The sequence below is a fragment of the Aotus nancymaae genome, unplaced genomic scaffold (assembly GCF_030222135.1).
Source record: "Aotus nancymaae isolate 86718 unplaced genomic scaffold, 86718_ANA_hifiasm-v0.15.2.pri h1tg000014l, whole genome shotgun sequence".
Lineage (NCBI taxonomy): Eukaryota > Metazoa > Chordata > Mammalia > Primates > Aotidae > Aotus > Aotus nancymaae.
In genome coordinates this window covers 214999-228730 of record NW_026988425.1, presented here as the reverse complement: position 1 = coordinate 228730, position 13732 = coordinate 214999, and positions in this window count along the sequence as shown.

The following is a 13732-nucleotide window of genomic DNA, read 5'->3' as shown; positions in this document are numbered from 1 at the left end:
TGAACCCGGGAGGCGGAGGTTGAAGGAAGCTGAGATTGCGCCACTGCACTCCAGGCTGGGCAACAAGAGCAAAACTCCATCTCAAAAAAAAAAAATTAAGTCTTAACAGATTTTTCTTCTTTTTTTCCTCTTCTTCCTTCTCCTTCTCCTCCTCTTCCTCTCAACAAATGTTTAAAAATCAAAATTATCTTAAGTGTCTTCTCAAACCACAGTGGAATAAAATCAGAAATACCAAGAACTACTCTGGAAACTATACATACATGGAAATTAAACAACATGCTCCTGGGTCAACAAAGAAATTGAGATGGAAATTTAAAAATTGCTGAAACAAATGAAAATTAAACACAACATACTTTAAAAGCCTGTGAGATACAGATACAGCAAAAGCAGTGCTAAGAGGGATGTTTATAGTGCTGGTCCCCAACATTTTTGGCATCCTGTACGGGTTCTGTGGAAGACTGCAGAGGTCGGGGCAGGGACGGTTTGGGGATGAAGCTGTTGCACCTCAGACCATCAGGCATCAGTTAGATTCTCATAAGGAGTGTGCAGCCGAGATCCCCCGAATGCACGGTTCACAGTAGGGCTCACGCTCCCATGAGAATCTCCTGCTGCAGCTGAGCTGACGGGAGGAGGAGCCTGCGTGGCAACGCTCGCTTGCCCACCACTCACTCCTGCTGTGTGGTCTGGTTCCTAGCAAGCCATGGATGGGTCCGAGGCCTGGGGGTTGAGGGCCCCTAGTTTATAGCATTAGATGTCTATATCCAAAAAGTAGAAAGATTACAAATTAACAATCTAATTACGCGCCTCAAGGAAGGAAATAACAAAGACCGGAGCAGAGCTAAACAAAATAGAGACCAAAACAACAAAAACACAAAAGAATCAACGAAACAAAAAGCTGGTTCTGCAAAAAGATAAACAAAATTGATAAACTGCTCGCTGGACTAACCAAGAAAAGCAGCGAGAAGACCTAAATAAAATCAGAAATGAAAAAGGAGACGTCACAACTAATACCACAGAAATTCAAAGGATTATCAGAGACTGTTGTGAACAACTATGTCCTCACATATCAGAAAGCCTAGAGGAAATGGATAAATTCCTGGAAACACAATTGAATAGGAATAAATAGAAATAGAAAACCTGAACGGATAAATAATGAGAAGCGATATTTAATCACTAGTTAAAAACCTCCCCCCAAATAAAAGCCCGCAACCAGATGGATTCACAGCTGAATTCTACCAAACATACAAACAACAGCTAGGACCAATCTTTCTGAAACTGTTCCAAAAAATGGAGTAGGAGAAGATTCTCCCTAACTCATTGTAGAAGGCCAATGTCACCCAGATACCAAAATCAGACGAGAACACAAAACATGAAAACTACAGACCAATAGACTAAAAAGTCCTCCGTGGCACACCCTGGCTCACGCTGTAATCCCACTTTGGGAGACCAGCAAACGCAGACCCCTTGAGGTCACGAGCTCGAGGCCAGTCTGGCCACCATGGCAAAACCCTGTCTCTACTGAAAACATAAACATTTTCAGGGCGTGGTGGTGCACACCTGTATTCCCAGCTACTTGGGAGGCTGAGGCATGAGAATCGCTTTAACCCAGGAGGAAGAGGTTACAGTGAGCTGAGAAGATGCCACTGCATTCCAGTCTGGGTGACAGAGTAAGACCCTGTCTCAAAAAAAAAAAAAAAAAAAAAAAATCAGCCAGGCACGGTGGCACGTGCCTGTAGTCCCAGCTACTCAGGAGGCTGAAATGGGAAGATCGTTTGAGCCCAGGAGTTCTCGGCTGTAGTGTGTTATGCCAATCGGGTGTCCACACTAAGTTCGGCATCAATATAGTGACTTCCTGGGAGTGGGGGACCACCAGGTTGCCAAAGGAGGGGTGAACTGGCCCAGGCTGGAAACGGAGCAGGTTAAAACTCCTGTGCTGACCAGTAGTGGGATCACGCCCGTGAATAGCCACTGCACTCCAGCCTGGGCAACATAGCCAGACCCCACCTAAAAAAAAATCAAAAAAATATTAACAAACTGAATCCAAAGCCCATCAGAAAGATAATACACCACAATCAAGTAGGCTTCGTATCAGGAGTGTAAGGATGGTTCAACATATGCAAATTAATAAACGTGATACATCACATAAACAGAAGCAAGGACAAAAACCACACGATCAACTCAGTAGATGCAGAAAATGCACTTAATAAAATTCAGCATCCCTTAATGATAAAACTCCTCAAAAAACTGGCACAGAAGAAACATAGCACAAAATAATAAAGGCTATTTATGACAAACCCACGGCTAGCATCCTACTGAATGAAGAAAGGTTGAAAGCATTTCCTCAAGAACTGGAACAAGACAAGAATGCCCACTCCTATTCAGTATAATACTGGAAGTCCTATCCGGAGCAATCAGGCAGGAGAAAGTACACAAAAGGCATTCAGATTGGAAAAGAGGAAGTCAAATTATTCCTATCTGCCAATTATATGATTTTTTATCTAGAAAAACCTAAAGATTTCACCAAAAAACTCTTAGCTTTGGTAAGTGAATTCAGTAAAGTTGTAGAAGACAAAATCAACATACAAAAACCAGTAGCATTTCTATACAACAACAATGATGTAGATGAGAAAAAATCAAGAAGGCAATCTCATTCCCAATAAGCATTAAAAATACCTGGGAATAAATCTCTGATGGAAGAAGACTGTAGAGGACACGAACAGAAACATCCACACTCACAGATCAGAAGAGTTCATTGTTAAAATCACCACCTGCCTAAAGCAGTCTACAGATTCAGTGTAATCCCTATCAAAATATCAAAGCAATCTTTCACTGAATCAGAAAAAACAATCTAATTTTTTAGATTGTGAGCTGCACACAGTGGCTCACGCCTTTAATCCCAGCACTTTGGGAGGCCAAGCCAAGAGGATTGCTTGAGGCCAGGAGTTCGAAACCAGCCTGGGCAACACAGTGAGACCCCGTCTCTACAAAAACATATTTTAATTTAAAATTAGTCAGGCATGGTGGCACACACCTGTAGTCCCAGCTATTCAGGAGGCAGAGGCGAGAGTCGCTTGAGCCCAGGAATTCAAGGTTGCAGTGAGCTATGATTGCACCAATTCACTCCAGCCTGGGTGACAAAGCAAGATCCCATCTTGAACAAAAAAGAGATAAAAAGAAGGAGGAGAAGGAGAAGAAAAGAGAAAAAGAATAGGCCGGGCATGGTGGCTCACGCCTGTAACCTCAGCACTTTGGGAGGCCGAGGTGGGTGGATACCCTGAGGTCAGGAGTTCAAGACCAGCCTGGCCAACATGGTGAAACCCTGTCTTATAAAAAAAAAAAGAGAGAGAGAGAGAGAAAGAATAATCCTAAAATTCATAAGCACAAAAAAAGAGAGGTGTGTGTCAGCACACGGAAAAGCTACCATTTATAAAACCATCAGATGTCGTGAGAATTCACTCATTATCATGAGAACAGCATGGAAGAAACCGCCCCCAGAATCCCATCACTTCCCAGCAGGTCTCTCCCTAAACACCTGAGGACTACCACTCCAGGTGAGACTTGGGTGAGGACAAAGCGTAACCGCATCAAGATCTGGCTTCAAATCACACTAGTCTGTACGTAGCACGGACTTAAACTAAAAACCTTCTGCACAGCAAAAAGAAACGATAAACAGAGTGGCAAGGCAGCCCGTTAAATGGGAGAAAATATTTGCAAACTGTTCATCCAACAGGGGACTAGTGACCAGAATATACGAGGAACGCAAACAGTTCAACGACAACATCAAAGCCCCAAGTGATCTCGTTACAAAGTGAGCCAAGGGGCCGGGCACAGTGGCTCACGCCCGCAACCCCAGCACTTTGGGAGGCTGAGGTGGGCAGATCACGAGGCCAGGCGTTCGAGATCAGTCTTGCCAACATAATGAAACCCCGTCTCCACTAAAAATACAAAAAATTAGCCGGGCGTGGGGGTGTGCACCTGTAATCCCTGCTACTCGGGAGGCCGAGGCAGGAGAATCTCATGAACCCAGGAGGCAGCGGTTGCGGTGAGCCGAGATTGCGCCATTGCACTCCTGCCTCGGTGACAGCGCGAGACTCCGTCTCAAAAAACAAAAAGTAAGCAAAGGACATGAATAGACGTTTTTCCAAAGAAGTGATGCAAATGGCCAACAGGTCTATGAAAAAAAGTTCAACATCACTAATCATCAGAGAAATGCAAATTAAAACCACAGTGAGATACCATCTTACCCCAGTCAGAATGGCTATTATTAAAAAGACGGTGGCGCCGAGCACGGTGGCTCACGCCTGTAATCCCAACACTTTGGGAGGCCGAGGCAGGTGGATCACTCGAGGTCAGCAGTTTGAGATGAGCCTGGCCAACATGGTGAAACTGTCTCTACTAAAAATACAAAAATTATTAGCCGGCATGGTGGTGGGCGCCTCTGAGGCTGAGGCAGGAGAATCACTTGAACCCGGGAGGCAGAGGTTGCAGTGAGCTGAGGTTGCGCTACTGCACTCCAGCCCGGACAATACAGGGAGACTCTGTCTCAGAAAACATTAAAAAGCACAGACGCTGCTGAAGATGCAGGAACGTGAACCAGCACAACGTCTTTGGAAAACAGTATATGGGGACTTCTCAGAAACTAAAAACGGAGCTGCCGTTTAATCCAGCAACCCCACTACGAGGCCCCTACCCAGCGGAAAAGAATCAATATATCAAAAAGATATCTGCAGTCCTATGCTTATTGCAGCATATTCACCATAGCAAAGAGATGAAATAAACCTAAGTGTCCCTCAGTGGATGAGTAAAAAGAACGTGTGCTACACACACACAATTGAACATCATTCAGCCATAGAAAAAGAATGAAATCATGTCTTTCGCAGCAACATGGATGGAACTGGGGTCATTATCTCAAGTGAAACAAGCCAGGCACAGAAAGTCAAATGTTGCACGTTCTCACTCACGAGTGCGCACTAAAATCACCTGCACGCGGACGTGGTGAGTGGACTGACAGGCGACAGAGGCCGGGAGGGGTGAGGGTGACAGGGGCGTTGCTGATGACATCTTAGTTAAGGGGCACTATTACGTTGTTCGGTTAATGGACACCCTGAAAACTTTGACTTGATCGCTGCAACCTGTGCACGTAACAAAATTAGAAGTGCACCCCATAAATGTGTGCGAATAAGAAAGTGGGCAAAGGACTCGAGGAGACATTTCTCCAAAGAAGATACACAAATGGTCAACACACGAAAAAATGCTCGGCCCTGTAGATCACTAGGGAAACGCAAGCAAAAATCCATCATTAAAAAGCATTTCACAGCACTAGGATGGCTGTCTTATTTCTTAATGGAACGTAACGTAAGTGTCAGTGGGGCTGTGGAGAAATCGGAACGTTTCCGGCGCTTTGCCAGTGGAAATGCTAAATGGTGCCCCTGCTGTGGAAAAGTGTGGTTTTCCTCACAGAGTTAAACACAGAAGCACTACGTGACCCAGTAACGCCACTCCTAGGTACACACCTAACAGAAGTGAAAGGATTTGTTCTAACAGGGACCTGCACACAAATGCCCATCATAACTCTCAGCAGCCAGCAAGGATAAACTCCCCAAATGTCCATCAGTGACGGACCAGTAAACAGGACGTGGCACCTTCGTACAATGAATATTTTTCAGCCGTGAAAAGGAAGGAAGCCGAGGCACCTGCCACAACACGGATGGACCCTGAAAACGCCGTGCCGCGTGGGAGCAGCCGGACACAGGAGGCCACACGCTGACGCCACTGCGTGATACGCCCAGAGGCAAACTCAGGGATGAACAGGTCGACGGCGGCCAGGGACGGGGAGCGGGAACAGGGAGCAACTGCGTGGTGGGTGAGCACTGCCGGGGCGATGGTGTTTTGGAAGCAGACAGAGGTGGTGCCTGCACGGCTTTGTCAATGTACAAATGCCCTGAACTGTTCACTTTTACGTGGGTAATTCTATGTTATGTGATTTTGCCTCAGCAAAAAGTCACACAGGCCAGGTGCAGTGGCTCATGCCTATAATCCCAGCACTTGGGGAGGCCGAGGCAGGTGAATCACCTGAGGACAGGAGCTCGACAGCAGCTTGGCCAACAAGGAGAAACCCTGTCTCTACTAAAAATACAAAAATTAGCCAGGCATGGTGGTGGGCACCTGTAATCGCAGCTACTGGGGAGGCTGAGGCAGGAGAATCGTTTGAACCCAGGAGGTGAAGTTTGCAGTGAGACGGTGCCATTGCACTCCAGCCTGGGCGACAACAGCAAAACTCCATCTCAAAAAACAAACAAACAAACACCACGTAACACATATAACACAAATTTACAAATAAATATGAATAGAATCTCTGGAGTGTTAAGAAAGCAATCAAATGGCAGACTGGAGCAGGGACAGGTGCCGGCGGGGGGGTGGGGGCGGTGCGGGGGTTCAGCAGGGTCCGGCCGTCCCCTCGAGGTGGCGCGGGATGCCCAGCCTCCCCTCCACCATGGCCGCGCCCCTGGCTCAGTGCACTTCTCCAAGAAGCCAGGTTGGGCACTGGTGGCTGGAGGCCGGCGTGCAAGGCCATCCCATCAGAACTGCAAGGCCTTTCGACTGAAACAGGAAACTCCCAAGCCACACCCAAGCCTGGCCCCAGCCTCGTGGGGAGAACAGGCCAGGGACAGTTCCCAGCACCCCAAGACGGGCCAGGCACAGTGCAAACTCACTCAACCACCCCTTGAGGTCAAGGAAGGTGAAGGGGTGGGGTGACCTACAGCGACCCCAGAAGACCCTGGGCCCCAGCACCACCAGCCTAAGCAACCCTCGTCCCCAAATGAGTTCAGAGCCGCAGGGCAGGAGTGGGCCGGGGGGTGGAGGGACAGCTGGGAAGATGAAGGCAGGCAGGGAATGCTGTGGGGGGTGCTACTGTGGGTCCTGCTTGTCCCTGATGTCCCAAACTCCCTTCCGGGCAGCCAGAACTGGGATGGGAGCCTGGGTGCCCTCAGCCTCACACACCGGCGAGTACTCGCACGGCAATGCCTGAGCAAAGCCACGTTCTCCTGGGTGTCTCTAGCTCAGTGCTGGGGAACGGCCCTAAAACCAAGCGTTCTGGTAAAAATCTGCAGGAGCAGATAAATAGTCCCTGTCGGGGGCGGGGAGGGGATAAATATTCCCTGTGGGTCGGTAGGGGAGGGGCCAGAGGAAATCTAAGCAGCCAGCCTGCTGCCACCCCCACGGCCTGCTGCCCCCCCCCCCACGGCCTGCTGCGCCCCCCCACGGCCTCCTGCCCCCCCCACGGCTTGCCGCCCCCCCCCCACGGCCTGCCGCCCCCCCCCACGGCCTGCCGCCCCCCGACGGCCTCCTGCCCCCCGCCACGGCCTCCTGCCCCCCGCCACGGCCTCCTGCCCCCCCCCACGGCCTGCCGCCCCCCCCACGGCCTGCCGCCCCCCCCCACGGCCTGCCGCCCCCCGATGGCCTCTTGCCCCCCGCCACGGCCTGCTGCCCCCCCACGGCCTGCTGCCCCCCCCCACGGCCTCCTGCCTCCCACCCACGGCCTCCTGCCCCCCCCCCACGGCCTGCCGCCCCCCCACGGCCTCCTGCCCCCCCCCACGGCCTGCTGCCCCCCCCCACGGCCTGCCGCCCCCCCACGGCCTCCTGCCCCCCCACGGCCTCCTGCCCCCCCCACGGCCTGCTGCCCCCCCCACGGCCTCCTGCCCCCCCCCACGGCCTGCTGCCCCCCCCACGGCCTCCTGCCCCTCCCACGGCCTCCTGCCCCCCCCACGGCCTGCTGCCCCCCCCATGGCCTGCTGCCCCCCCCACGGCCTCCTGCCCCCCCCACGGCCTGCTGCCCCCCCCCCACGGCCTCCTGCCCCCCCCACGGCCTGCTGCCCCCCCCACGGCCTGCTGCCCCCCCCCCACGGCCTGCTGCCCCCCCACGGCCTGCTGCCCCCCCCCACGGCCTGCTGCCCCCTCAATAACCAGTTTCTGTTTGTGCCTCAGTTCTTTTTTTTTTCCCATAAATGAATATATATTATTTTAAAAAAAATTTCCAAGCAGAAACACCTTTGACTATAACTCATCTCACTGAAACAGCTGGGTGACCGGACGCGGCGGCTCACGCCTGTAATCCCAGCACTTTAGGAGGCCGAGGAGGGCTGATCACGAGGCCAGGAGTTCGAGACCAGCCCAGCCAACATAGAAAAACCCTGTCTCTAGTAAAAATACAAAAATTAGCCGGGCCTGATAGTCTGCACCTGTCGTCCCAGCTATTCAGGAGGCTGAGACACGAGAATCACTTGAACCCAAAAGGCAGAGATTGCAGCGAGCTGAGATTGCACCACTGCCCTGCAGCCTGGGTGACAGCGAGACTCAGGAAGGAAAGGGGAGAGAGAGAAAGAAACAGCTAGGCAAGGGGTTTCAGGGCCTCCAAGTCCCTCCCAGCAGAGCCATCAGCCCCCTCCAGATCAGCTGATTCACTCCTGCCTGTGTGCGAGGCCACCGTCCTCCTCAAGGAGCTGGGCTGAATCTCCTCCGATGCGTGGTCGCCGCAGACCACACGGTGCTTCCGCACTTCTGTGCCCTGTTAACCACTTAACACGGGCCAGGGCCACCCGGCCCCATCTCTCCAAGTGCATTGCAAATGACGCCGACTGGAACCTCGGCTGCCCACCCCCCCCTCCGCCCCGTCTCAGCACCTAGCATGGGTGAACCAGGTGGGAATACCCTGTGGGCAACAAGCTGTCTCCTTCCAATCACAAGGCCTGTTCCCGAGAACACCGGGTCACATGAAAGAGGGACCTCACACCTCCAATCACAACACCTGCTCCTGAGGACACCAGGCCACGTGAAAGGGGGGACCTCACACCTCCAATCACACCTGCTCCTGAGGACACCAGGCCACGTGAAAAGGGGGGGCTCACACCTCCAATCACAACACCTGCTCCTGAGGACACCAGGCCACGTGAAAGGGGGGGGGGCTCACAGTTGAAGGAAATAAATAATTTGGCACAAGGATCAAGTGAAAGTGGTTTGAGAGAGTTGCTGACAGCGCCTTAGAGAAAAGCCTCATAAGTACGGAGGACGGGGGAGGCCCCTACCCACTGCAGCCGGGCTCAGCGGGGGCCACGCGTGGGGCCTGACAGCCTCCTGGGTGCGGCTCACAGGCAGGTCCCACAGGACAGGGGTCCGCCGGGGCCGAATGCGGACCCCCCGTCCCCACCGGGCTGTGAGCCGACGGCATCTCTCTGAGAACAAAAACCAAAGCTACTCCCCAGGCAGCGGCGTCCACCCCGTCGGCCTCGGGCCCTGCGGTTCTTGTTACTCCGCTTTCCAGAGACTGTGCAGTCGCGTGGGGCCCGGCTGTGCGCGGGACGCAAGTGACACGCTCGGCCCGGTCCAAACGCCGCTGGTCACTTGCTCTGAGACGCCGGATGGATGCGTGGCCGACCTCGGCGTCCTCACCTGCCAGGCCAGGGCGGCCGCGAGGCCCCGCGGAGGTGGCGTTTGGAGGATGCGCGCGCGGCCGCCCTCCTGCCAGCCCCTCCCCGGCCCCTGCAGACCAGAGCCCGCGCCACGCGCAGAGGTCCGCGAGGGAGCCCGTCCTGCCTCCCCGTGCCTTCCCGGAGGCCACGTTCCGCACGAGGCCTCTGCCCTCGGGCCTCCCGGGGGAGCGCGGAGGGTGGCCCTGCCGCTCGGGGGCCCGTGGCGACCCTCCCTAGCAGGGATCCCGGCAGCGGCTCCAGGTCCACATCCTCCTTCAGGGCATCCGGTCTGGGGATTTGGGCCGCTCAAAATAAGACTTCGGTGAAAAAACTTCTGGGTGCTCCTGAAACCGAGCCTAGAACACGGGCCCTTCCCGGGACTGAGACCCCAAGGCCTGGCGCCCCCGGCCCCACAGTGCGCCCCACTCCGCCGCCCGCCCCCGCCCAGCCCCAGGGAGCGCCGCCCGCGAGGAACGCCCGCCGGGGGATGAGGGCTCGGAACACTCCCGAGGACCCGCTTCCAGGGAGACCCGCCGGCCGCAGCCCGAGTGCCCGCCCCGTCCAGGGGCCGCGGGGCCTGGCGACGCGAGGCTGGGGCGTGAGGCGGGTCCTGACGCCGGCGCCCGCCCCTCGGCCCCGCACCCGGGGGTGCGTCCGCTGCGGGCTGCGCGCGTGGGGCCGGCGGGGGCACCCAGGGCACTTACCCGGGGCTGGCGGGGCGCGGAGGCTCAGTCGCACCCGCGGGGCAGCGCGCCCGGGCCCGGAGCTGTGGAGGCTGCGGCCGGCGCTCGCATCCCGGGGACCGGCGGCGGCTCCTGGGACGGCCCCACCCCGGCACGCGAGCCGCCCGCCCCGCCCCGCAACGCCCTGGCCCGGGAGGCGGCAGAGGGCGCCCGCGGGTCCGGCTGCCTCGGGTCCCGCTGTCCCGGCTGCCCCGGCGAACCCGAGGCGCCATCCGCTTCCCCCGGGGTCCGCCCCGTGTCCTTCGCGTCCCGTGGACCCCGGGGTCTCCGTGCTCCGAGACGGGGGTGGCGCCCTGCGCCCCTCCCCGGGGTCTATGCGCGCCCCACTCGGGGTCCGTGTGAGTTGCCTCGGGGTCTGTGCGCGCCCCAGTCGGGCTCTGTGCGCGCCCCAGGCTCCCGGCCGCTCCGGGCCCGCGGTTCTCCCCGCGCCCGCGTCCCCTCCCAGAGCACCCGTCCCCTCCGCCCCAGGCCAGGCGGTGCGGACCCGAACAGGCCACGTGAGGAGAGCGTGTCCCCGCTCGCCTGCCCTATGGGGTCGTTTGGAAAATGTAAGAGGAGTCCTGTTTTCTGCGAATTATATTAAATATTAAGATACCCTTTGATCCTGAGCTTCCCAAGAAGGGGACGTGCGCCAGGCACCGCAGGGTGGTCGGTGCGACGTTCCTGGTCCTGGACGTTTCAGGGTCCCACGCGGCAGGTGCGCGGCCCTGGGGGCCCCTGCTCCGTCCACCCCGAGGGCGGGGTCCTCCCTGCGGGTCCCCAGGCCTCACCCCGCGCCCTCTGCGCGCCCGCCGGCCCCTCCTACCTCGGGCTGCGCCCTCTCCTTCCCTCTCCCAGCGGTCCTTGGCCCCCTAGTCCTCCGTCCCCGCGCGCGGGCCCCGACTGAATTCCCCCTACCCTCAGGGGACCCCCGGAGACACCCCCAGCCTGGCCTCGCACCCTGAGGTCCCAGCAGACCCTGGCCGGCTTCCAGCCGTCCGCCTCACTGGGGCCGGCCCCTCCCTCTTTCCCGGCCGCTAGGTGGTCCCTGGAGTCGGCCCCTCAGCACCCGCGGTCCTCGGCCCAGCCCGGCTCCCTCCGCCACAGTCGGTTTTCAGCAGCGCGGCCGAGGCCGTCACCGGCGTCCCCAGGCTCGCAGTCAAACCCCATATCCCCGACGCCCCCAACCCGCCCGCCGCCTCCTGCGGTTCTCCGAATACGGGCGTGCGGGCCTCGGGGCCTTTGCACTCGCGGTCTGCTGTCGACTCGGGGAAATCTCTTTCCCAGACACAGCTCCCAAGCTGGGGTGGGCGCAGCCGAGAAGGCCACTCAGCCCCCAGGCGGCCACCGCCCCATCCCTGGCTGTAGCTCCCTTCAGGGCAGCCCGGAGCTCCTGCATTCTGCCTGTCGCTCTGTCCCCAGGGGTCACCAGGTCGGCTCTGCTCACCTCTGGTCACCCAGGCTTGAGTGCAGTGGCCCCGTCTTGGCTCACTGCAGCCTCCACCTCTAAGGCTCAAGCGATTCTCCCGCCTCAGCCTCCCGAGTAGCTGGGATTACAGGCATACTCAGCTAATTTTTTTTTTAAGTAGAGACATGGTTTTGCCATCTTGGTCAGGCTGGTCTCAAACTCCTGATCCACCCGCCTGGCCTCTCAAAGTGTTAGGATGACAGGCATGAGCCTCTGTGCCACCGCGCAGCGGGAGCCCTGGGTGCACGCATATTAATTTTTTATATGGGACAATGTGTAACTATATTGCTGTACCTTTAAAAATCATTAGTTGTATTTTGATCCAATTTTTGTCAAGTGAATTATGCACAGAAAATGTGTGGTTGGATAACTCTGAGGTTACATGTGAACTTTAATTTCTTTTTACTATTTAAAAAGTCCACAATGCCTGTAAGTTTTTGCAAGAAGCACGTAGTACCTTTGTGAGCTATTAAAACAGGTATCAGTGGGTAGGAGGTGACAGTGGTGGGCACTTGCACGGCACAGGCGAGGCATCTGCCAGGCTGAGGCCAGGCCAAGGCTGGGCCTGTCGGGGGACCTCAGACTGGGAACATGGGTGGGCAGAGCTGGGTGGCGGCCCTGAGAACCTGGGCTGTGCAGACGCTCCCTGAACTCTTAGAACTTTCTAGGAAGAGCCACACTCTCCCTGCACAGGAAGACAGACCCCCCACGTCTCAGCACAAGCACAGGTTCCGAACCTTCCACCTGCCCCGTCCCACCAGAACCAACCGGAATGAGACACTCGGTTACTCTGTTTCCTGGGAACAGAAGGAGGCGGCTCCTCCTTCCCTCGCACCGCCTTCGATTGGCGCAGGCCGTGGACACCCACCCGTCCCGCGCTTGTCCCCACAGTCTCAGGTCTCTGCAGAACCTTAGGCAGCCAGTGGGACCGCGGAGAAGGTGGGAGGCACTGCCCCTGACGTCCCACGTCTGGCAGGCAGAGCCCCACGTGGAGTCCTGGAGTCTCTGGGCACCCCACCAGCACGATGGGGGATCCCTCAGCTGCCTCCCATCTAGACGGGCTGTCGGGCATGCCACCATGAAGGTCCAGATGCAGCTGACACCCCTACCCACAGGGTCTCCTCTGCCTCTGTGCTAGGGACCCTGTTCAGGAGGCCTCCTCCCTCCACAGTCAGGACTCACCGTCCCCACCATCACTGAGCCCTCTGGCTCCCACCCACACTCCCAGCAGCTGGAGACACACTCCTTTCGCCTGGACCACCAGTCCTCCCGGGACTCTGAACTGGAGGGGCTGACACCCGGCAGGGATGACAGCTCATGGGGGGGGGACCGGAAGCCCCCAAGGAGCCACCCCCAGCCCTGGGCACACCCACACAGGAATCAGGGGTGCAGCGGGGCCCCAGGGCCATATGAGCTGGATTCAGCCCCCAGCGGACGGATGGCCACACAGCAGGTGCTCACGGCCAGCTGCAGTGCCAGTCCCCTCCCAAACAGGCCCACGTTGGCTTCCCAGAAGTGTGGGGACAAAGCTGCTCTTCATGGGCCTCCAGGAGTGGTGACCTCAACTGACCCCTCCTGTCCTCTCCTGGCCACACCTTTGTCTTCCCCAGGGAGGCCAGGCCAGGAGCCACCAGGGCCCTGACCTCAGAGGCAGACAGAGGTGTGCTGACCCCTCGGGCCGGGCCAGGACCCAGCACAGGCGCCTGCTGCTCTCTGAAAGTGGCTGGGTTTCCTGGGTTCGCCCAGTGTTGACGCCCTGCAGGCAGCCGCTTGGGCAGCCCTGGTCACGGCTGTGTTCCCACTCCCACAGCACTTTCTCCTGGAGGACAGAGAAGGATCTGGAGAATTTCATCTTTTGTTAAAAGCCACCGGGTATCACACGCCCGGCAGAGTCACGGTCAGGGCTCCTGTTTCCAGGTACATTCCGTCATTCCAAGTTCACGTGCTGGAGTCAGCTGTGCCTGCAGCAGGTGAGGGAGGGAGGTGCAGGGGAGGCGCAGGGTGAGGCTGGAGGTGCAGGGTGAGGGGAAGGTGCAGGGTGAGGCTCCGGGGGCGGTCCCCAGACCCTGCCCTCA